The 25652-nt window shown below is 46.1% G+C and overlaps 2 pseudogenes; both read right to left on the bottom strand.

Annotated features, from left to right (window-relative positions):
• Positions 1–2531: 2531 nt before the first annotated feature.
• Positions 2532–6715, bottom strand: LOC120841856 (annotated as a pseudogene).
• Positions 6716–16538: 9823 nt separating this feature from the next.
• On the bottom strand, positions 16539–23322 carry LOC120841867 (annotated as a pseudogene).
• Positions 23323–25652: the final 2330 nt, after the last annotated feature.

Below are 25652 nucleotides of genomic sequence, written 5' to 3'. Positions count from 1 at the left end.
AACAGAAAGACGAGGAAAAGAAGTATACAGGACAGGCTGAATGTAGTTCCTCCCGCAGACTGCTCAACACTTCCTTCGTTGTTGGCAAAGGATAAGACGCCTTTTTCGTGGCCTCGTCCACGATGCTGCGATAGTCACCACAGAGAAGAATGTTTCCTTCATTCTTTCTCACCAACACCAACGGCGTGGCCCAGACAGAATGTTTTGTAGGCTCCAACATGCCTTGCTGTTCCAGTCGGTCAATCTCAGTCTCGACGGCTGAACGGAGCGGAAAGGGGACGGGCCGCACTTTCAGAAACTTGGGTCGCGCTTCATCTCTCAATTGCAGCTGCACTGGCGCTCCTACATGACCACTGATGGTCTCGGAAAAGACTGACTGAAATTGCTGTAAAAGCTGTGTAATTTTGCCATCGTGTGTGGTTTGGTGAATGCCAATGACTTGAATGTCAAGTGGTCCAAACCAGTTGCGTCCAAGCAAGTTGCATCTAGCGCCTTGGACCGCAAGTAATGGGAGCTGGCAAGCCTTGCTTGAGTGGCTGGCATCAACTGTTGCTCTTCCGAGGATTTCAATTTTCTGGCCTGTCCAGGTGCGCAGACGAATGTCATCTGGTTGTAAAACAGGTGGTTTTGTTGGCCATACAGCTTGAAGAGTATCACTGCTGACCAAGGTGCAAGCGGCACCTGAGTCAGCCTCAAATGTCACTGGTTGACTCTGTAGAGTGAGTGTCACTGTGATTTTGGGGGTAGTGAACGAGTGAAGGTCATGTAATGTTGACATTCGTTGTTCAGGAAGTTGAGGCTTTCTTGATGTGCCCAAATAGTTGTTGCGTTGCGGCCCTTTCTTTGTAGCTTTTTTCTTTAAAATGCAGGATTTCTCGATATGGCCTCGCTTCCGACAGTAGTGACACGTTGCTGTCGCGAACTTGTATGAGTTGGGGCTGTGTGCTTCGTCACAGCGCCAACAGCGTTGTCCTTGCCCAACCTGTGTCTTGTGAGAACTCCTCAATCCTGCGGTGGTTGTGACTTTGTTCACTTCCGAGTGCTCGGATTTCAACTTTTGTTGTTGCTGAACAGCCGTCTCCGCGCGGACCGCGAGATCATAGGCCTTGGAAAAAGTCATAGGCCTTGGATCATAGGCCTTCTCCGTGAAGAGTCGCTGCTGGAGGTGCTCGTCGCGTAGACCACACACGAGGCGGTCGCGTAACATCACCTCCTATGACAGCCACGTCCGGTTAGCAGTCCTAGCTGCAGTTCCTCCCTGCAGCGTCGTCGTTGCTCCAACGTTCGCTGTTCCAGTTGCAGGTGGCATCGTGGTTGCGATCGCCGATGGCAGCGTTCCAAAATTACAGTGCTTGGCTAACTTACGCAGCCCTGCCACGTAGTCCTTAATCGATTCTCCTGCCAGCTGGTTGCGTCGCTGAAACATGGTCCGACTGTACACCTCAGACGGGCGAGGGACTTTATCCTTATGGTCGGCGGCCATTCAGTTCACGATCCTCCTCGAGGTTACGCTTCTCCAGGACACACCCTTTCATGATATGAGCATGTTATTATCTCTCCGCAGCAAATCTAATTGAGGCATCAACAGGGAGTTCCCGATAAACGAGAACCGTGTTTTTTGGCTCGGGTAAATAAACTAAGCATCGCAGGAAGCTCAAATTTCGTGAGAATATGACGCTAGCGGTTGGGATGGAACGTAAAAGTTTGTAAACATGACGTTTAGCTGGATAGGAAGATCAATCATAGAAACAAAATGTGTCTATGAGCTATGCCTAATATCGTCAAAACAAGAAACGACACTGTGGGCGCCTGTAGTCTCGATTTCAGTGAAAAGAAGTTTGTTACGGCAATAAAGAAAACAAAATTCTTTCTTGTTGAGTTTTTTTCCACTGAAATAGATGCTACATGTTGTCACCAGTGTCATTTCTTATTTTAACAATATTAAACTTAGGTAAACGTAAGCTAAAAAAATTTGTTTCCTCAATTATCTTCTAATCAACGTAACGTCATTTTCTGAAATTTTCGCGTCCTACCCCAACCACCTGCGTCACATTCTCACGGAGTTTGCGCATTCTGCGATGCAGAGTTGATTTACTCGGGTCAGAAAAGCACGCTTCTCGTGCCTCGGATACTCCCTTGTACAATAAGAAGGCCAAAAGACGAATGACGACACCGAAGAATGGATGACTAAGCAGGACGCGTTTACACATTAAGTCACACCTCGCATTTCTTAGGAGGAACATTAGGTTAACATAGTAAAAAATAAAGACATTCGCAAAATATAAACGTGCATATTTTATTTTGACACGAACGTTCTTCCACGGATTCATCTGGTAGCTTGGCTCTCGAATTCGGAACAGTGTTTGCATAGTGGTTGAACCCGACACGTAGAGGACATGTGACAAATTTGTGTGATTCAATTGCCATAGAATAAATGATCGAATAAATATAATTAATTAGTGAATTCGCGAGTGTTGGGTCCAGTGCAGGGTCCGTTGGGCACTTGCCAATGGTGGTGGATATGCATACTATCAGTTTAGTTGGATCATGACCGTAAACTGCTGGCATCCCACACTTTGTCCTCCATTTAGGATGTTGAGCTTAATCTTCACATTGCCGTTCTGAAAGCAACAAGACGAAGTAAATGAAACCTCTGTTTTTTGTTTTGTTCATCGGCTTCAATATAAACCTCTTCAACAAAAGGACGGATAGTATATTTTGGCACGAAAACGGTTAGAAAGAGAAGGACGATCGTCATGCCCTGAAAGGCTGTCCGTAATTATACATATATATATATATATATATATATATATATATATGGTATTCGTCTGTGTTATCAACTGGCGAACTTGTCAACAACGTCTAGGGTCCGTTTGTTTGTCTCAGGGTGAAGACATCCTTTGTTGCACTATATAGGCCAGCGCGTGACGTTGGTGCGTGACTTGTGCGGTAATATAACGTCTAAGCATTACCCAAGGCTACGATCTCGACCTAAGTCACACCGGTTTCCGCTCACTTCACAAGACATAAAACAACACGACTGGGCGGAAAAACGGCACCACCCAAACAAAAGCGCGTGTTTGTAGAAAGGCACTCTAACAGCACGTAGAGGAAATCTGACGTCATCATAATGAGGTCGAGCGCAGACACAAATTGGACAGGAGTAGTGCGTCAGCGTTGATCTGGCCCTTGTGTCCAATCAACGCGTCGAATGACGCTCGGCGTCTGGGTATTCTATGCGGAGGGAAATTCGTCTGTTTCTTGCACTGGGGTTGCGAGGATGTCAGAACGCCGAGCTCTTATAGGCTGATTGAACAAAATAGTGGGTGGAGCTCAAGGCATCTAGCATTGAGGTCTACCCACTATCCTTTCAATCAAAGCCAATCAGAGCTCGGCATCAGGGTGACGTCACCGCAACTCCTGCACAAGCAGCAGACGACTTGTTCTCCGCTTAGGGTGATGTTTCGTGGATCCAGAGGAGGTTTTTAATCATGCCTCGATTGTTTTCGGTTGTGTTCACCCGGTTCGATTTTTATTCACACGTGAAATAGGGGGTTCTCATAGACTAAAAGGAAAAGCCCAGGGCATTTTTACGGCGGCCATGAAGTATTGGACACTGGTAAATTTAATCTGCGCCAACCCATACATAGTTCACGTAGGCGAAGCTCGGACGACGAATCATATCCTCCCAATACATTTAACGCGATAGCGTTTGGAAGCTCGTGTCGCAGGAAAGCCTGCGTCGGCGTCGGAGTCGGCGTCGGTGGGACGGGAAAATCCTGATTGGTCGATAGGGTCATGACGTCACAGCACATGGCCTCGCGCGGGTATTTCAAACAACCCACAATGCTCACGTGAAACGTGACGTCACGCATTGAATGAAAGTCCATAAAACGTGACATGCCATGCGAATTAAAGGTCACCGCATGGGTCAAATGATTTCACTTCATAAAGTAATTAATTTGCCTTAAAAAAGACAACAACAACAGCTGAAGAATCTTAGGCAGAGCCAGAATTCGAAGCCACGACCCTTCGGTTGGGAGCCCCACACGCTACCAACTAAACCCTGTCAACACTATTATGATTATTATTATTATTATTAGAAAAGTCACGAGGACATGTTTGAATTAGTTGGAGACAAGCAGAGGTTTATGTGTTTAGCTATCGCGTCCTCTTGTATCGCTATAGGTGTGGGGTAACCACATCCAGGCTAACCATAAACACTCGAACAACTATATTAATTGAATAAAACGACGAACCTAAAGCATCAGTCACAAAGTACATCATACAAAAGACAAGCTGTTCACTGCGGGCAGGATTGCAAAATTATCTGCAGATACGCCACAATCGTGTTCCAAGCATGTTTGCTCCATCCATGCTTCGGAGATGTCAGCAGATCGTTTTTGTGTTACCAATGTGACCGCCATACAAGAAAGATTCACGCCTAAAGCCGGGCTCACTCTGGTTATACACCATACAAAAGACAGTCTGCATACAGATTTGAACGCGAGCAACCACGAGATCCGTGCTTTGAATGCCGCATGACAATGAGTTCAAAGAGAAAACTTGGCACGCGTCATTCGAACCACGGATATTGGGAAGACTCGTGTTTGCAAACTGTCTTTTGTGTGATATATGAGCAGAATTGCCGCGGTTTTAGAGCTGCATTCCTGTAGACAAATCCCGTCCTGTGCCAAGGGTAGACACTATGTTTCTTTTTAAATGAAATGACGCGCTCGTAGCAAATGCCAGTTGCTGCTGCCTCACGAATCAGAATCTAGCTAGTTATACGTACCCCAAGAAGAAATCTGATATCCGTGGGTAGTGCAGCCATCAAGGATTCAGTGTAGCTGTTGGGAGTGATAGGGCAGGTGTTGTTCCATCGGGATCCAAAACCTTGTTCGTCATCCGACGTTCCACCCCATAGGTCATATGTACTGAATCGCGAAGATCAGTGCGTTAGAAAGAGGCGTGGACGCTTAGAAATACTAGACCAACCACAGGTAACACGCCGGACGAACGCCTATTTTGGTGCGAGCCTTGCCAATCCTAACTTGGCCCTAATGCTGTTTTGCTTCAAGGCGCTAGTTAGTGAGAGTGCTCTTCTTCTGCGTTCCTATGTCTCTGGCTCGCCGCATAATTTCTAAAGTGTGAGACTTGAGCCAAAGACGCTGGGTATGAACCGAAGGACCAGCGGTGAAATCTAGATCTGGCACTTGTTCGTCGAATTTTGGCCCAAAGATGTTGGATCACAGTCAAACGACCGTTAGTATCCAAGAAAATGGGGACGCTGCCACGCACAATTAACTTGAACACGAAATCGCAAAATATGTATAATTCTGCTACACTAGAAAAGGACGTGGACGCGATGGAATACACAATGTATCGGGCGGACGCCCGAAACGTTGTGTATTACTGGCAAGATACTCAGACCTTGACCGATGAAGGTTAGATTTGTCTGTACCTGGGCTTCTTAAAACTTTTTAGAACTCTAATTAAAAATAAAATAAAGAATCAAAATTTTGCTTTAAAACTCTTTGCACCTCATGCCAACGCGTTCTGAGCACGTATACATGACGTGCAACCAAGATTTCGGTTGGAAGTCAACAGATTCCCAGGTGGTCGAAATTACTCCTTAGTCCTTAACAGGGACTTGTCAGATGCCTGCCGAATTCGCACGTCGTGAAAATATCCAAATTTTTCTTCTGAAAAACGAAATGTAAAATTCTTTATTATACTCGAAACATAGTCTGATGATTGATTTGTATCTAACCTTTCGTTAGCCTCATCTGAGCCACCTTTTCTTAAAGTACTATATTGACGTATGGGTAGCGAATAAGAGGGCACGACTTTGCTACTAATTGATCTTCACTTCAGATTTCCAAAAGAAGTTGTTTATTGGTTGTGACCACTATATTTGAATGTAGTGGAAAGAATTAAACGTAAATATTTCGGTGGACATTTACCTGGTTAGGATTTTCCTTTCATTCAATGTTGTGGAACGCATACTTCCAGCGTAGGTAGGCATTGCGCGACACCGTTAGAGAAAACCCGAGTACAACGTTTTTTGTTTTTTTTCAGCTTACCTGTAAAGTATATTGACGGGAATCAAAATATATGATTTATGCTAGCACCCTAACTCAGCACTTTGGACAATTATATCAGTTTTGATGATAGTGGTTCAATACTTAAAGAAAAACAAAGAAAACTGACTATGGGCTTCTTCGGGCCAGCAGTGTCGCAGGGTGTACCTCGAAAGTAAAACAGTGGTAATTATAAAACATCTGTCCCCAAAAAGTAAGAAAAGTTATCTCCAAGATACTGTTGTAACTTGCACACGCACCATAAACCAACATCTTCAATGCATGGTATGGGAAGTCTGAAGTCGGTGGTCATGGTAATTTTGAATTGAAGGCTGCTGTTCAACGTGGTCGGGATGATCACTGTGAAGTTTTAAGTCATGGTTTGTCCCAGTCTCGCGTTTGTGATGGCAACATTGCTCAGCTTAACCTGTTGGGCAGCTGGGAAAAAAGAGGATTGATTTTGATGCATTGCGTTGGGAAAATATAAAAGAAAATCCCCCGCCTTTCGGTTGACCTACTTTGCTACGCTTATTTTGGCTTATTTTTGCTTCGTCCTTTTGAGTGCGCAGCATGAATCCTAGTATGCTACTTTTGAAACTTTCCATTTCCGTTGGGAATTCTTCCACTGACATTGTGCGTGATATTCGCTGCACCTGTTGTTTTACACACTATTTATGGAGTGCCTTTACATACGCAACTGACGTCATACTTTTGTTGTTTTTATTGCACCTTATATTTACTTTATCTTTGATTCGTATAAACTTACTTTACAGCTTAAAAATAGACTTTTCATTAATTCGAAATCACTTTCAGAAACAAAATATAAATTCAAGTAAAACCGATTCCTTATTTTCGTGGAGTTGAAGTTTCGTTTCAGGGCTTCGTAGTCTGATTATCTTGAAATCAATTTGCTGATTTTTTTTTTCTATATTTTAGAGGGGATACTAACATTTTAACCGTTAATAAGAACGGTAGTTTCATTAAGATAAAAGGCACTAAATAGGCTTCAGAGTAACGACTCTTCAGCCACATGTTTGCGTAGACTCAAGCTTTGCCACACGTTTTGGCCGACGTACGTACATATGAAGGAAAATAAAAAAAAATTATATTTTTCAGACTGTTTCCTAAAGCAGCTCATGAGGAAAGAACTCAGTACCGCGATCATCTCATAACACCGTATATATAACGCTGAAAAAGTAGCATTTCAGAACAATAACTGTCGCAAACGCCGGGAATGCCATCGGCAACAAGATTGCGTCACACTCACACACGAGCCACTACCCTCCCCCCCCCCCCCCCCTCCCCCTTACCACCTGCGCCCTTCACTTCCCAAACGTCATCACTGGATGAATGAATGGATTAATGCGGCTGAACCCTATGAATCGCGCGGCAACTTGCGTCACCTGGCCAGTTTTTTTTTAAAATCCACAATTGGATTCAAGCAGCGCCGCATAGCTGGCGTCATCGTTGCCGACAGCGCGTCCGGGGGCGTCCCACAACAAGGTCAACGCTAGCACGCAGCGACGCATCAACGGTCGCGTCTGCCGCTTGCGTCGACTCTCGTCGAGCTTGGTTCAGCGTGTTGGCCACTTGGGGCGGGTCGGGGTTACACTAACGATGATGTCGTGCGCAGGACTTGTGTTCTGAGTACGGGTGTCGCGAACTTTTGTCGAACAGGATTTTTAGGTCGAACTTTCGGGGTTCGACTGGGTCGAACCGGTTCGATGAACCTTCAACCTTTTCACCAGTTTCAACCGGTTCGGCTTTGTGAACAGTGTGGCCAGACTTTGATACAAGCATGTCTAGGTTTGGAGAATTTTTTCTGTAAAGGGTTATTTTATTTTATGAACAGTTGCATTTAAAAGAAACCAATTTTAATCGCTGAAAAAGTTAATAACTTTTTTGTACTGCATTAACTGAAATAACCAATCAGCGCTGCCTTTGATTCATCCCTTTGCCATTACCATCCAATCCAAAGCCAACTGGCCAGTCTGTCGCGCATGCGCACACGAGTTGAACCTCAATACAAGGTTCGTCGAACTTTCCACTAAGAGGTCGAAAAAGTCGAACCTACTCGAACTCCAACCTCGGCAGGTTCGCGACACCCCTAGTTCTAAGTCCTTGACACGTGAGTGCCACGCTTTCAGAAAGGAACGGAGAACTTTCTCCCCAAGACACTGTTTAGTACTTCAGCATGCACGCTTTTTTTTTTCTAGTCGTTGACACATCTGAAAACGTTGTTTGAGTCTGTCTAAGGCTTGAAACGTAAAATGCCAAAGGTGCAACTCCTTAAAACACTGTACCAAGTATTCAGGAAATTATCTAATATACGGAGGTCCCTTTAGGCTTTTTTTTTTTTCTCCAGAAGGTATCTATGGTTCGACGTATTCGCTGAGAAACATCGTTTTTCTTTTTCATCTTCCGTGTAGCCTTACCTATTTATTTTCGTAACATCCCTAAACGTACTCTGTCGTGCAGGTTCGAGTCCAGTTCAGCCTAAATGGTCAGGTAAAGAAAGATACTTATATGATTAACCTCTTTTTCGCCTTCGCTTTCACTTTTGCCTCAGGCGGCCATCAGGAGAGACGTACGACCTAATACTTAGTGAGACAAAGGCGAGCTGATGACACTTTTACCATGGGTGTACACCGAAAGAAATGCTGTTCATTTGAGAAACAAAGCAGCCAAGGAAGTTACTCGGCGATGGTGCTGTCTCGTGAACATTGCAGTCTGCCATTAATATTTAATATACTCAATGACATGTTAAAAAAGAAAACAACAACGATGCCGGGCGTGGTTTAACATGTTGACTTCGGCCGCAGTCGCACTTCTCCTACATCTTTCAAAATACACAGTGTTCTCTGCAGGCATGACGAGAAAACTACCTGCGGACACGCCTTAAGCATAGTTCCGAGCATGTTTGCTTCATACATACATGTTTGAACATTTCTGGAGACAGTCTTTGTATGCCCACTGTAACAGGAGCGTCGTACAACAGTGTGTTCAGACTGTATGATGTCTTAGCTTAATGTCGCAACTTGATTGGCCTCGAAGCGATAATGAGAGGGACTCATGACTCCCCGTTAAGTTTTCCCTGAGTAAAGTGAGGAATTCTTACTGGAACAGGACGTAACAGGACAGGAACAGATCGGTGTCTGAGTAGAAGCCATGCAGAATCTGGTCATGGTGACGCCGATCATCATCAGGACGAGGAGCGTCATTGTGTTGCCAGCTGCGAGATTAAGAACCAAGCTGGAGACAGAGGATACTTTAGTGTCTGAACCCCGGAGTCATGTTTCCTTTCTGTACCTTAGAAGGGGAAGTGAGGGTCTTTAAACAAAACTACCACGTCTTAACCTTGACACGAGTTTACGCAGTGTTATGATGTTCTCGACTCGTCGGAGCTGCACCTCGTACGTTGCACGTATTTGGTACCTCGAAAAGCCTAGATTTTTTTTAACATCTGCGAAAACAATAATTTACACCCGGGAAAAAATAACAACCCGCAAGGGACCACGTGCCTGACAAGTTCCGCTTCGCTCGAAGTCAACGTACATTCGGAGTTAATAGGGAGTTTTAGTAGACCGTGTTTCCCGCTCCGCTGAGCCCCTCCGCTACCCTGAACTCTACAGCCAAGGCCATCGGCGTGCAGGCGCAGTGGCGGTTTCTTCGTAGCGGAGGGCTAGCGGAGCGGGAAACACGGTCTACTAAAACTCCCTATTAATTTTGTGCTACGGTGTCAAGGCTAGCGCAGCGTGCACACTGCTGCCTCCCCGTGCGGCTGCGAGAACACGTGGGTTTGCCTTGCGTCTCATTCCCGCCCGCTTTCTCGCGAGGGAGATGGTTTTGACCACTGCGGAAACAGACATGTGCATGCTACTGGAAAAAAAATAAAAAAAAAAAAAAAAACAAACAAAGAACGTAACTAAATACCGTTACTCGTTACTCGCTGAAAAAGTAACAAAGTACGATACTCGTTACTGAGATTTAAAAAAAAAAAAAACTTCGACTGAAAAGCAAGGAGTCGGTACAAGACGCCACGACAGACATGTCTGCCGCCTTGTAGCGGCTGTCGTCAAGATTCAGCGTGCATGTTTGCCGCTTGGAGCGAGTCAGGGATTCACTAACGATGAGGTAATCCACAGGCCCAATGTCTTGTAGGTTGTATTGGCTCAGGTGTTGGGTTGCCTGGCTGATCGTTCTTATCCCGACAGCACAAACCCCTGTAGCTGCTTTGCAGAGATCTTTCAGCAAGCTTCGGCGTTTGAAGACAAATCGTTGCATAGTGTTTACTTAATAATTATGTTTATTATCGGAACACGGTGCGCAACGCCAACGTGACGACAAACGCACTGCTCGAACAACGTCTTCACTTCGTCGTCTTTTGTTCTCTGCTCCCAACTGCCATTGGGCTGGCTCCTTGCACATAACACTTCTCCCCTCTCAGACGCGGTACCTGGGGGCGGCCGTCTCGTCCGGTTAAATCTGCGCGGAGCCGTTTTGTCTAGCTCTTTCTCTGGTGCCGTAGTTTCTGCTTCTTCATCGTCCTGGCCCATGCCTCATGTGAGCTTCGCTGATGCCCCTTTATTAGCATCTTCTTCAAGGCGACGTTTGCGAACCTGGTTCAAGTGTCGGCAAGTGATGCCAGTTGTACACTGAACAAGCCACGAACGTCGACCCATTAGTCTAACTAGGGTGCCAGGAATCCAGTTGGGCTCCTTCAGAAACTGCCGAACCATTACTTCTTCTCCGGGTTGCAGTTGCCTGTTTGGCGGTAACTTTTCTGTTACTATTGGTGACTCTGCTGTCAGTACGAGGCGATCGAGGAGAGTTGGTAGTTCTTGACCAAACATGGCCGTAGCTGGAGTAACACCTGTTGTTTGGTGAACCGTACTATGCAGACGGAACAAGAACCGTGAAAGTCTCAGGTCCACCGATAAAAACGGTTCTCGGACCAGCGCTCTCTTCAACTCGCCAACGTATTGTTCTGCCTGCTCGTTGGTAGCAGGATGGCATGGAGCTGACGTTATGTACCGAACTCCATTGTCCTGGTAAAAGTTCTATATTTTGACAGACACGAACGCTATTCCGTTGCCTGACACCACCTTGTGTGGTATCCCAAATGTCGCAAACAGTGAGCGCAGTACATCAGTGACCGATGCCGATGTTGGACGAGCTACTTGTCTCACCTCTACCCACTTAGTATAAGCATCCAAAACTACAAAAAAGGTACGTCTCTCCAAGGGACCTGCAAAATCTACATGGAACGTATGCCATGGTGCCGATGGTTTAGTCCACGAAGGAATCGGAGCTTTTGCCGGATTTGTCTGCGTGCGCTGGCATGGTTCTCATGCTCTAACTGTTGTTTCAGTGTCGTCATCCAAACCTGGCGACCATAAATAACTGCGCGCACAGGTTTTCATGGCCACGACACCTCGATGGCCTGCGTGGACCAGTGACATTGCTTGCTTGCGGACAGCTGTTGGCGCGACGATTCTTGCGCCCCAGGGGATGCATCCGCGATGAATTGCCAACTCTGTGGCTCTTCTGCAATAAGCGGTGAATTCGTCTCCCTTCGGTTGCTGTACCGTGCGCTCTTGAATCACTGTGCAAAGTTTGGACAGGATGGCATCTTGCAGCGCTAATCTTGTCACCAACCGTAAGAGGCGGACTTGGAAGGGCTTCGAACATGAGGGTGTCACCAGGAGCGTGAGGTTTCTCGATGCAATCTGGTAACGGCAACCTACTTAGCGCGTCTGCGTTCTGATGCAACTTGCCGGCTAGGTATTTCAGGTCGCAGTCGTAGGCTGCAAGCTTTATACACCAGCGTGTCAGGCTGGGTGAAAGTATCTGGCGGACCGGTTTCTGCGGTCCGAGAATTCCCAGTAGTGGATGGTGGTCGGTCACGAAGGTTGCCGGTCGTTCCGAAATATATTTGTGGAACTGGTTGGCTGCGAATACCACAGCAAGGCCTTCCCGATCAAGTTGAGCGTAGTTGCGCTCAGCAGCACCGAATGTCCAGGACGCGAAGGCTATCGGTGCTTCCCTCCCTTGGCTGTTCTGCTGGGCTAGCACCGCACCTACACCATACGGTGAGGCGTCACATGAGGTCAGTCTTAAGGAAGTGCGCCAGGACTGTCCTCTTCGGGACCAGTTTCTTGAGCTCTTCAAAAGCTCTCTGATGTCTTTCTTCCAATCGCCATAGAATGTCTGTCTGTAGCAGCTCATATAGTACGAATGCTACTGTGGTTCTCTGTTCTAAAAAAACGGTCATAGAGGGACAACATCCCCAAACATGACTGCAGAGTCTGCTTGCTAGTCGGAGCGGGTGCTTCCACTATCACTTCTACCTTTTCGTCTGTAGTGTGTATTCCCTTAGCATCAAACTTGTGGCCCAGAAATGGTACTACTGGTACACTGAAGCGGCACTTAGCCTTGTTGAGACGCAAGTTCTGTGCCAGTGGCTGTAGCACGGCTGACAATCGTTCCTTGTGCTCTTGTTCCGTGGCACCACCGACAATGATGTCGTCGAGGTACACACAGACACCGATTAGCCCACTCAAAGTGGTCTCCATGAACCTTTCAAATATTGATGGCGCTGCTGCCATACCGAAAGGAAGCGTCTTCACTTTGTACAGTCCTTTTGTTGTGTTTACGGTGAGCTGCTCAATCGTAGCTGTAGTCACGTGAAGTTGTTGGTAGGCTTTCGCTATCGAGGGTGCTGAATGTAGTTCCTCCCGCAGACTGCTCAACACCTCCTCCGTTGTTGGCAAAGGATAATACGCCTTTTTCGTGGCCTCGTTCACGATGCTGCGATAGTCACCACTCCATCCTTCCTTCTCACCAACGCCAACGGCGTGGCCCAGTCAGAATGCTGTGTGGGCTTCAAAATGCCTTGCTGTTCCAGTCGGTCGATCTCCGTCTCGACGGCTAAACGGAGCGCAAAGGGGACTGGCCGCACTTTCAGAAACTTGAGACGCGCTTCATCTCTCAATTCCAGGTGTACTGGTGCTCCTAGATGACCACTAATGGTCTCGGAAAAGACTGACTGAAATTTCTGTAAAAGCTTTATAATGTTGCCATCGTGTGTGTCTTGGTGAATGCAACTGACTTGAATGCCAAGTGGTCCAAACCAGTTGTGTCCAAGCAAGTTGCATCTAGCATCTTGGACCACAAGTAATGGAAGCTGGCAAGTCTTGGTTGAGTGGCTGACATCCACTGTTGCTGTTCCGAGGACTTCAATTTTCTGGCCTGCCCAGGTGCGCAGACGAATGTCATCTGGGTGTAAAACAGGTGGTTTTGTAGTCCATAAAGCTCGAAAAGTATCACTGCTGACAAGATGCAAGCGGCACCTGAGTTAACCTCAAATATCACTGGTTGATTCTGTAGAGTGAGTGTCACAGTAATTTTGGGGGTAGTGGACTCGCTAGGTAATGAGTGAAGATCATGTAATGTTGACATTTGTTGTTCAAGAGGTTGAGGCTCTCTTGATCAGCCCAAGTAGTTGTTGCGTTGCGGCCCTTTCTTTGTAGCTTTTAGAGCGCAGCTCTTAAGGCCGGTTCACACATGCAGCCAAGCGCTAATGTAGCGCTTCTCACGTGTCGTCCGCTACTTATTGTCTGCCATGAACAATAGTATTGACGGTGCGATACAAAGCTGGTGAACGCTCCCGCCAGCATGCGCTTAGCGCAAGGTCAGCGCTACGCTTGTAGCGCTCCGCTACATGTGTGAACAGGCCTTTAGGCGCCCGTTTCCGGCTTGAGCGGCGTCGCCGTCACCGTCGGCGTAACCGCGCGGTGCATTATGGGTAAATTTCCCTGCTAAATAGCAGAAAAATTTCCCCCCTCAATCTAGCGGAAAAATTTCCCAGTTAAATCTAGTGGAAAAATTGTCCTGCTAAATCTGGCGGAAAAATTTCCCCGCTGAATCTAGCGGAAACATTTCCCCGCTAAACCTAGCGGAAAAATTTCCCCGCTAAATCTAGCGGAAAAAATTTCCCACTAAATCTAGCGGGAAAATTTCCCCGCTAAATCTAGCGGAAAAATTTCCCCGTTAAATCTAGCGGAAGAATTGTCCTGCTAAATCTGGCGGAAAAGTTTCACCGCTAAATCTAGCGGAAAAATTTCCCCGCTAAATCTAGCGGAAATATTTTCCCGCTAAATCTAGGGGAAAAATTTCCCCGTTAAATCTAGCGGAAGAATTGTCCTGCTAAATCTGGCGGAAAAGTTTCACCGCTAAATCTAGCGGAAAAATTTCCCCGCTAAATCTAGCGGAAATATTTTCCCGCTAAATCTAGCGGAAAAATTTCCCCGCTAAATCTAGCGGAAAAAATTTCCCACTAAATCTAGCGGGAAAATTTCCCCGCTAAATCTAGCGGAAAAATTTCCCCGTTAAATCTAGCGGAAGAATTGGCCTGCTAAATCTGGCGGAAAAGTTTCACCGCTAAATCTAGCGGAAAAATTTCCCCGCTAAATCTAGCGCAAAAATTTCCCCGCTAAATTTAGCGGAAAAATTTCCCCGTTAAATGTAGCGGAAAAATTTCCCTGGTGATGTCACGTGACCGGGGGGGGGGGGTCACGTGACACCCCCAGGTCACGTGACCCCCCCCCCCCCCCGAGGTCACGTGACCCCCACGTGATTTTGGTGAGGGGGTCGCGTAACCTTGGGGTGACGTGACCCCACCAAGGTCACGTGACCTTTGTGGCCTTGGCTCCTCCTCCTCAAGAGCTGCGCTCTAATTTGGCATAACAGGGAGTTGTAAACGGCTTTCATTATTTTTCCTTTGAAATGCAGGCTTTCTCGATATGGCCTCGCTTCCGACAGTAGGGGCACGTTGCTGTCGCGAACTTGCATGAGTTGGGGCTGCGTGTTTCGTCACAGCGCCACCAGCGTTGTCCTTGCCCAACCTGCGTCTTGTGAGAACTTCTTAATCCTGCGTTGGTTGTGGCCTCGTTCACTTTCGAGTGGTCGGATTTCAACTTTTGTTGTTATTGAACAGCGCTATCTGCGCAAACCGCGAGATCATAGGCCTTGGAAAAAGTCATAGGCCTTGGATCATAGGCCTTCTCCGCGAAGAGTCGCTGCTGGAGGTGCTCGTAGCGTAGACCACACACGAGCCGGTCGCGTAACATCAGCTCCAATGGCAGCAACGTCGGGTTAGCAGTCCTAGCTGCAGTTCCTCTCTGCAGCGTCGTCGCTGCTCCAACGTTCGCTGTTCCAGTTGCAGGTGGCATCGTGGTTGCAATCGCCGATGGCAGCGTTCCAAAATTACAGTGCGTGGCTAACTTGCGCAGCGCTGCCACGTAGTCCTTAATCGATTCTCCTGCCAGCTGGTTGCGTCGCTGAAACATGGTCCGACTGTACACTTCAGACGGGCGAGGGAGTTTATCCTTATGGTCGGCGGCCATTCAATTCACGATCCTCCACGAGGTTACGCTTCTCCAGGACACACCCTTTCATGATATGAGCATCTTATTATCTCTCCGCAGCAAATCTAATTGAGGCATTAACAGGGAGTTCCCGATAAACGAGAACCGTGTTTTTTGGCTCGGGTAAATAAACTAAGCATCGCAGGAAGCTCAAATTTCGTGAGAATGTGACGCTAGCGGTTGGGATAGAACGTGAAATTTGTAAACATGACGGTTAGCTGGAAAGGAAGATCAATCATAGAAACAAAATGTGTCTATGAGCTATGCCTAATATCGTCAAAACAAGAAACGACACTGTGGGCGCCTGTAGTCTCGATTTCAGTGAAAAGAAGTTTGTTACGGCAATAAAGAAAACAAAGTTCTTTCTTGCTGAGTTTTTTTTCCACTGAAATAGATGCTACATGTTGTCACCAGTGTCATTTCTTATTTTAACAATATTAAACTTAGGCAAACGTCAGCTAAAAAAGTTTGTTGCCTCAATTATCTTCTAATCAACGTAACGTCATTTTCTGAAATTTTCGCGTTCTACCCCAACCACCTGCGTCACATTCTCACGGAGTTTGCGCATTCTGCGATGCAGAGTTGATTTACTCGGGTCAGAAAAGCACGCTTCTCGTGCCTCGGATACTCCCTTGTACAATAAGAAGGCCAAAAGACGAATGACGACACCGAAGAATGGATGACTAAGCAGGACGCGTTTACACATTAAGTCACACCTCGCATTTCTTAGGAGGAACATTAGGTTAACATAGTAAAAAATAAAGACATTCGCAAAATATAAACGTGCATATTTTATTTTGACACGAACGTTCTTCCACGGATTCATCTGGTAGCTTGGCTCTCGAATTCGGAACAGTGTTTGCATAGTGGTTGAACCCAACACGTAGAGGACATGTGACAAATTTGTGTGATTCAATTGCCATAGAATAAATGATCGAATAAATATAATTAATTAGTGAATTCGCGAGTGTTGGGTCCAGTGCAGGGTCCGTTGGGCACTTGCCAATGGTGGTGGATATGCATACTATCAGTTTAGTTGGATCATGACCGTAAACTGCTGGCATCCCACACTTTGTCCTCCATTTAGGATGTTGAGCTTAATCTTCACATTGCCGTTCTGAAAGCAACAAGACGAAGTAAATGAAACCTCTGTTTTTTGTTTTGTTCATCGGCTTCAATATAAACCTCTTCAACAAAAGGACGGATAGTATATTTTGGCACGAAAACGGTTAGAAAGAGGAGGACGATCGTCATGCCTTGTAAGGCTGTCCGTAATTATACGTATATATATATATATATATATATATATATATATATATATATATATATATATATATATATATATATATGGTATTCGTCTGTGTTATCAACTGGCGAACTTGTCAACAACGTCTAGGGTCCGTTTGTTTGTCTCAGGGTGAAGACATCCTTTGTTGCACTATATAGGCCAGCGCGTGACGTTGGTGCGTGACTTGTGCGGTAATATAACGTCTAAGCATTACCCAAGGCTACGATCTCGACCTAAGTCACACCGGTTTCCGCTCACTTCACAAGACATAAAACAACACGACTGGGCGGAAAAACGGCACCACCCAAACAAAAGCGCGTGTTTGTAGAAAGGCACTCTAACAGCACGTAGAGGAAATCTGACGTCATCATAATGAGGTCGAGCGCAGACACAAATTGGACAGGAGTAGTGCGTCAGCGTTGATCTGGCCCTTGTGTCCAATCAACGCGTCGAATGACGCTCGGCGTCTGGGTATTCTATGCGGAGGGAAATTCGTCTGTTTCTTGCACTGGGGTTGCGAGGATGTCAGAACGCCGAGCTCTTATAGGCTGATTGAACAAAATAGTGGGTGGAGCTCAAGGCATCTAGCATTGAGGTCTACCCACTATCCTTTCAATCAAAGCCAATCAGAGCTCGGCATCAGGGTGACGTCACTGCAACTCCTGCGCAAGCAGCAGACGACTTGTTCTCCGCTTAGGGTGATGTTTCGTGGATCCAGAGGAGGTTTTTAATCATGCCTCGATTGTTTTCGGTTGTGTTCACCCGGTTCGATTTTTATTCACACGTGAAATAGGGGGTTCTCATAGACTAAAAGGAAAAGCCCAGGGCATTTTTACGGCGGCCATGAAGTATTGGACACTGGTAAATTTAATCTGCGCCAACCCATACATAGTTCACGTAGGCGAAGCTCGGACGACGAATCATATCCTCCCAATACATTTAACGCGATAGCGTTTGGAAGCTCGTGTCGCAGGAAAGCCTGCGTCGGTGTCGGAGTCGGCGTCGGTGGGACGGGAAAATCCTGATTGGTCGATAGGGTCATGACGTCACAGCACATGGCCTCGCGCGGGTATTTCAAACAACCCACAATGCTCACGTGAAACGTGACGTCACGCATTGAATGAAAGTCCATAAAACGTGACATGCCATGCGAATTAAAGGTCACCGCATGGGTCAAATGATTTCACTTCATAAAGTAATTAATTTGCCTTAAAAAAGACAACAACAACAGCTGAAGAATCTTAGGCAGAGCCAGAATTCGAAGCCACGACCCTTCGGTTGGGAGCCCCACACGCTACCAACTAAACCCTGTCAACACTATTATGATTATTATTATTATTATTAGAAAAGTCACGAGGACATGTTTGAATTAGTTGGAGACAAGCAGAGGTTTATGTGTTTAGCTATCGCGTCCTCTTGTATCGCTATAGGTGCGGGGTAACCACATCCAGGCTAACCATAAACACTCGAACAACTATATTAATTGAATAAAACGACGAACCTAAAGCATCAGTCACAAAGTACATCATACAAAAGACAAGCTGTTCACTGCGGGCAGGATTGCAAAATTATCTGCAGATACGCCACAATCGTGTTCCAAGCATGTTTGCTCCATCCATGCTTCGGAGATGTCAGCAGATCGTTTTTGTGTTACCAATGTGACCGCCATACAAGAAAGATTCACGCCTAAAGCCGGGCTCACTCTGGTTATACACCATACAAAAGACAGTCTGCATACAGATTTGAACGCGAGCAACCACGAGATCCGTGCTTTGAATGCCGCATGACAATGAGTTCAAAGAGAAAACTTGGCACGCGTCATTCGAACCACGGATATTGGGAAGACTCGTGTTTGCAAACTGTCTTTTGTGTGATATATGAGCAGAATTGCCGCGGTTTTAGAGCTGCATTCCTGTAGACAAATCCCGTCCTGTGCCAAGGGTAGACACTATGTTTCTTTTTAAATGAAATGACGCGCTCGTAGCAAATGCCAGTTTCTGCTGCCTCACGAATCAGAATCTAGCTAGTTATACGTACCCCAAGAAGAAATCTGATATCCGTGGGTAGTGCAGCCATCAAGGATTCAGTGTAGCTGTTGGGAGTGATAGGGCAGGTGTTGTTCCATCGGGATCCAAAACCTTGTTCGTCATCCGACGTTCCACCCCATAGGTCATATGTACTGAATCGCGAAGATCAGTGCGTTAGAAAGAGGCGTGGACGCTTAGAAATACTAGACCAACCACAGGTAACACGCCAGACGAACGCCTATTTTGGTGCGAGCCTTGCCAATCCTAACTTGACCCTAATGCGGTTTTGCTTCAAGGCGCTAGTTAGTGAGAGTGCTCTTCTTCTGCGTTCCTATGTCTCTGGCTCGCCGCATAATTTCTAAAGTGTGAGACTTGAGCCAAAGACGCTGGGTATGAACCGAAGAACCAGCGGTGAAATCTGGATCTGGCACTTGTTCGTCGATTTTTGGCCCAAAGATGTTGGATCACAGTCAAACGACCGTTAGTATCCAAGAAAATGGGGGCGCTGCCACGCATAATTAGCTTGAACACGAAATCGCAAAATATATATGATTCTGCTACACTAAAAAAGGACGTGGACGCGATGGAATACACAACGTATCGGGCGGACGCCCGAAACGTTGTGTATTGCTGGCAAGATACTCAGACCTTGACCGATGAAGGTTATATTTGTCTGTACCTGGGCTTCTTAAAACTTTTTAGAACTCTAATTAAAAATAAAATAAAGAATCAAAATTTTGCTTTAAAACTCTTTGCACCTCATGCCAACGCGTTCTGAGCACGTATACATGACGTGCAACCAAGATTTCGGTTGGAAGTCAACAGATTCCCAGGTGGTCGAAATTACTCCTTAGTCCTTAACAGGGACTTGTCAGATGCCTGCCGAATTCGCACGTCGTGAAAATATCCAAACTTTTCTTCTTAAAAACGAAATGTAAAATTCTTTATTATACTCGAAACATAGTCTAATGATTGATTTGTATCTAACCTTTCGTTAGCCTCATCAGAGCCACCTTTTCTTAAAGTACTATATTGACGTATGGGTAGCGAATAAGAGGGCACGACTTTGCTACTAATTGATCTTCACTTCAGATTTCCAAAAGAAGTTGTTTATTGGTTGTGACCACTATATTTGAATGTAGTGGAAAGAATTAAACGTAAATATTTCGGTGGACATTTACCTGGTTAGGATTTTCCTTTCATTCAATGTTGTGGAACGCATACTTCCAGCGTAGGTAGGCATTGCGCGACACCGTTAGAGAAAACCCGAGTACAACGTTTTTTGTTTTTTTTCAGCTTACCTGTAAAGTATATTGACGGGAATCAAAATATATGATTTATGCTAGCACCCTAACTCAGCACTTTGGACAATTATATCAGTTTTGATGATAGTGGTTCAATACTTAAAGAAAAACAAAGAAAACTGACTATGGGCTTCTTCGGGCCAGCAGTGTCGCAGGGTGTACCTCGAAAGTAAAACAGTGGTAATTATAAAACATCTGTCCCCAAAAAGTAAGAAAAGTTATCTCCAAGATACTGTTGTAACTTGCACACGCACCATAAACCGACATCTTCAATGCATGGTATGGGAAGTCCGAAGTCGGTGGTCATGGTAATTTTGAATTGAAGGCTGCTGTTCAACGTGGTCGGGATGATCACTGTGAAGTTTTAAGTCATGGTTCGTCCCAGTCTCGCGTTTGTGATGGCAACATTGCTCAGCTTAACCTGTTGGGCAGCTGGGAAAAAAGAGGATTGATTTTGATGCATTGCGTTGGGAAAATATAAAAGAAAATCCCCCGCCTTTCGGTTGACCTACTTTGCTACGCTTATTTTGGCTTATTTTTGCTTCGTCCTTTTGAGTGCGCAGCATGAATCCTAGTATGCTACTTTTGAAACTTTCCATTTCCGTTGGGAATTCTTCCACTGACATTGTGCGTGATATTCGCTGCACCTGTTGTTTTACACACTATTTATGGAGTGCCTTTACATACGCAACTGACGTCATACTTTTTTTGTTTTTATTGCACCTTATATTTCCTTTATCTTTGATTGGTATAAACTTACTTTACAGCTTAAAAATAGACTTTTCATTAATTCGAAATCACTTGCAGAAACAAAATATAAATTCAAGTAAAACCGATTCCTTATTTTCATGGAATTGAAGTTTCGTTTCAGGGCTTCGTAGTCTTTGATTATCTTGAAATCAATTTGCTGATTTTTTTTTCTATATTTTAGAGGGGATACTAACATTTTAACCGTTAATAAGAACGGTAGTTTCATTAAGATAAAAGGCACTAAATAGGCTTCAGAGTAACGACTCTTCAGCCACATGTTTGCGTAGACTCAAGCTTTGCCACAAGTTTTGGCCGACGTACGTACATATAAAGGAAAATAGAAAAATTATATTTTTCAGACTGTTTCCTAAGGCAGCTCATGAGGAAAGAACTCAGTACCGCGATCATCTCATAACACCGTATATATAACGCTGAAAAAGTCGCATTTCAGAACACTAACTATCGCAAACGCCCGGAAGGCCTTTGGCAACAAGATTGCGTCACACTCACACACAAGCCACTACCCTCCCCCCCCCCCCCCCCTTACCACCTGCGCCCTTCACTTCCCAAACGTCATCACTGGATGAATGAACGGATTAATGCGGCTGAACCCTATGAATCGCGCGGCAACTTGCGTCACCTGGCCAGTTTTTTTTTAAATCCACAATTGGATTCAAGCAGTGCCGCATAGCTGGCGTCATGGTTGCCGACAGCGCGTCCGGGGGCGTCCCACAACAAGGTCAACGCTAGCACGCAGCGACGCATCAACGGTCGCGTCTGCCGCTTTGCGTCGACTCTCGCCGAGCTTGGTTCAGCGTGTTGGCCGCTTGGGGCGGGTCGGGGTTACACTAACGATGATGTCGTGCGCAGGACTTGTGTTCTGAGTGCGGGTGTCGCGAACTTTTGTCGAACAGGATTTTTAGGTCGAACTTTCGGGGTTCGACTGGGTCGAACCGGTTCGACGAACCTTTGACCTTTTCACCAGTTTCAACCGGTTCGGCTTTGTGAACAGTGTGGCCAGACTTTGATACAAGCATGTGTAGGTTTGGAGATTTTTTTCTGTAATGGGTTATTTTATTTTATGAACAGTTGCAATTAAAAGAAACCAATTTTAATCGCTGACAAAGTTAATAACTTTTTTGTACTGCATTAACTGAAATAACCAATCAGCGCTGCCTTTGATTCATCCCTTTGCCATCACCATCCAATCCAAAGCCAACTGGCCAGTCTGTCGCGCATGAGCACACGAGTTGAACCTCAATACAAGGTTCGTCGAACTTTTTACCTAAGAGGTAGAAAAAGTCGAACCTACTCGAACTCCAACCTCGGCAGGTTCGCGACACCCCTAGTTCTAGGTCCTTGACACGTGAGTGCCACGCTTTCAGAAAGGAACCGAGAACTCTGTCCCCAAGACACAGTTTAGTACTTCAACATATACGCTTTTTTTTTCTAGTCCTTGACACATCTGGAAACGTTGTTTGAGTCTGCCTAAGGCTTGAAACGTAAAATGCCAAAGGTGCAACTCCTTAAAGCACTGTACCTGGTATTCAGGAAATTACCTAATATACGGAGGTCCCTTTAGGCTCTTTTTTTTTTTTCTCCAGAAGGTATCTATGGTTCGACGTATACGCTGAGAAACATCGTTTTTCTTTTTCATCTTCCGTGTAGCTTTACCTATTTATTTTCGTAACATCCCTAAACGTACTCTGTCGTGCAGGTCCGAGTCCAGTTCAGCCTAAATGATCAGGTAAAGAAAGATACTTATATGATTAACCTCTTTTTCGCCTTCGCTTTCGCTTTCGCCTCAGGCGGCCATCAGGAGGGACGTACTACCTAATACTTAGTGAGACAAAGGCGAGCTGATGACACTTTTACCATGGGTGTACACCGAAAGAAATGCTGTTCATTTGAGAAACGAAGCAGCCAAGGAAGTTACTCTGAGATGGTGCTGTCTCGTGAACATTGCAGTCTGCCATTAATATTTAATATACTCAATGACAGGTTAAAAACAACAACAACAACGACGCAGGGCGTGGTTTAACATGTTGACTTCGGCCGCAGTCGCACTTCTCCTACATCTTTCAAAATACACAGTGTTCTCTGCGGGCATGATGAGAAAACTACCTGCGGACACGCCTTAAGCATAGTTCCGAGCATGTTTGCTTCATACATTCATGTTTGAACATTTCTGGAGACAGTCTTTGTATGCCCACTGTAACAGGAGCGTCGTACAACAGTGTGTTCAGACTGTATGATGTCTTAGCTTAATGTCGCCACTTGATTGGCCTCGAAGCGATAATGAGAGGGACTCATGACTCCCCGTTAAGTTTTCCCTGAGTAGAGTGAGGAATTCTTACTGGAACAGGACGTAACAGGACAGGAACAGATCGGTGTCTGAGTAGAACCCATGCAGAATCTGGTCATGGTGACGCCGATCATCATCAGGACTAGGAGCGTCATTGTGTTGCCAGCTCCGAGATTAAGAACCAAGCTGGAGACAGAGGATACTTAAGTGTCTGAACCCCGGAGTCATGTTTCCTTTCTGTACCTTAAAAGGGGAAGTGAGGGTCTTTAAACAAAACTACCACGTCTTAACCTTGACACGAGTTTACGCAGTGTTATCATGTTCTCGACTCGTCGGAGCTGCACCTCGTACGTGGCACGTATTTGGTACCTCGAAAAGCCTAGATCTTTTAACATCTGCGAAAACAATAATTTACACCCGGGGAAAAATAACACCCCGCAAGCGACCACGTGCCTGACAAGTTCCGCTTCGCTCTCGAAGTCAACCCACATTCGGAGTTATTTTGTTCTACGGTGTCAAGGCTAGCGCAGCGTGCACACTGCTGCCTCCCCATGCGGCTGCGAGAACACGTGGGTTTGCCTTGCGTCTCTTTCCCGCCCGCTTTCTCGCGAGGGAGATGGTTTTGATCACTGCGGAAACAGACATATGCATGCTACTGGAAAAAAAAAACAACGTAACTATATCGTTACTCGTTACTCGCTCAAAAAGTAACAAAGTACGATACTCGTTACTGAGATTTAAAAAAAAAAAGTGAAAGCCGTTTACAACTCCATGTAACGCCGAATTAGAGCGCAGCTCTTGAGGAAGAGGAGGGAAGGGTACTGAGGTTCACGCGTTTTCAGGGGGGGGGGGTCAAGTGACCTCGAGGGGGGGTGGTGGTCACGTGACCTTGGTGGGGTCACATGACCCCCTCCTCAAGGCCACGTGGGGGTCACGTGACCTGGGGGTGTCACGTGACCTCAGGGGGTCACGCGACCCCCAGAAAAAATTTCCGCTAGATTTAGCGGGAAATTTTTTCCGCTAAATTTAACGGGGAAATTTTTCCGCTAGATTTATCGGGGAAATTTTTCCGCTAGATTTAGCGGGGGAATTTTTTCCGCTGGATTTAGCGGGGAAATTTTTCCGCTAGACTTAGCGGGGAAATTTTTCCGCTAGATTTGGCGGGGAAATTTTTCCGCTAAATTTAGCGGGGAAATTTTTCCGCTAGACTTAGCTTTGAAGTTTTTCCGCTAAATTTAGCGGGGAAATTTTTCTGCTAGATTTAGCGGGGAAGTTTTTCCGCTAGATCTAGCGGGGAAATTTTTCCACTAGATTTAGCGGGGAAATTTTTCCGCTAGATCTAGCGGGGAAATTTTTCCGCTAAGTTTAGCGGGGAAATTTTTCCGCTAGATCTAGCGGGGAAATTTTTCGGCTAATTTTAGCGGGAAAATTTTTCCGCTAGATTTAGCGGGTAAATTTACCCATAATGCACCGCGCGGTTACGCCGACGGCGACGCCGACGGCGACGCCAACGGCGACGCCGACGCCGCTCAAGCCGGGAACGGGCGCCTAAGAGCTGCGCTCTAAAAACTTCGACTAAAAAGCAAGGAGTCGGTACAAGACGCCACGACAGACATGTCTGCCGCCTTGTAGCGGCTCTTGTCAAGATTCAGCGTGCATGTTTGCCGCTTGGAGCGAGTCAGGGATTCACTAACGATGAGGTAATCCTCAGGCGCAATGTCTTGTAGGTTGAATTAGCTCAGGTGTTGGGTTGCCTGGCTGATCGTTCTTATCCCGACAGCACAAACCCCTGTAGCTGCTTTGCAGAGATCTTTCAGCGGGCTTCGGCGTTTGAAGACAAATCGTTGCATAATGTTTACTTAATAATTATGTTTATTATCGGAACACGGTGCGCAACGCCAACGTGGCGACAAACGCACTGCTCGAACAACGTCTTCACTTCGTCGTCTTTTGTTCTCTGCTCCCAACTACCATTGGGCTGGCTCCTTGGACATAACACTTCTCCCTCTCAGACGCGGTACCTGGGGGGCGGCCGTCTCGTCCGGTTAAATCTGCGCGGAGCCGTTTTGTCTAGCTGTTTCTCTGGTGCCGTAGTTTCAGCTTCTTCATCGTCCTGGCCCATGCCTCATGTGAGCTTCGCTGATCCCCTTTTATTTGCATCTTCTTCAAGGCGACGTTTGCTAACCTGGTTCAAGTGTCGGCAAGTGATGCCAGTTGTACACTGAACAAGCCACGAACGTCGACTCATTAGTCTAACTAGGGTGCCAGGAATCCAGTTGGGCTCCTTCAGAAACTGCGGAACCATTACTTCTTCTCCGGGTTGCAGTTGCCTGTTTGGCGGTAACTTCTCTGTTACTATTGGTGACTCTGCTGTCAGTACGAGGCGATCGAGGAGACTTGGTAGTTCTTGACCAAACATGGCCGTAGCTGGAGTAATACCTGTTGTTTGGTGAACCGTACTATGCAG

Source organism: Ixodes scapularis, unplaced genomic scaffold (assembly GCF_016920785.2).
Source record: "Ixodes scapularis isolate PalLabHiFi unplaced genomic scaffold, ASM1692078v2 PGA_scaffold4__175_contigs__length_147842914, whole genome shotgun sequence".
Taxonomy (NCBI): domain Eukaryota; kingdom Metazoa; phylum Arthropoda; class Arachnida; order Ixodida; family Ixodidae; genus Ixodes; species Ixodes scapularis.
This window is presented reverse-complemented; position numbering and strand designations above follow the sequence as displayed.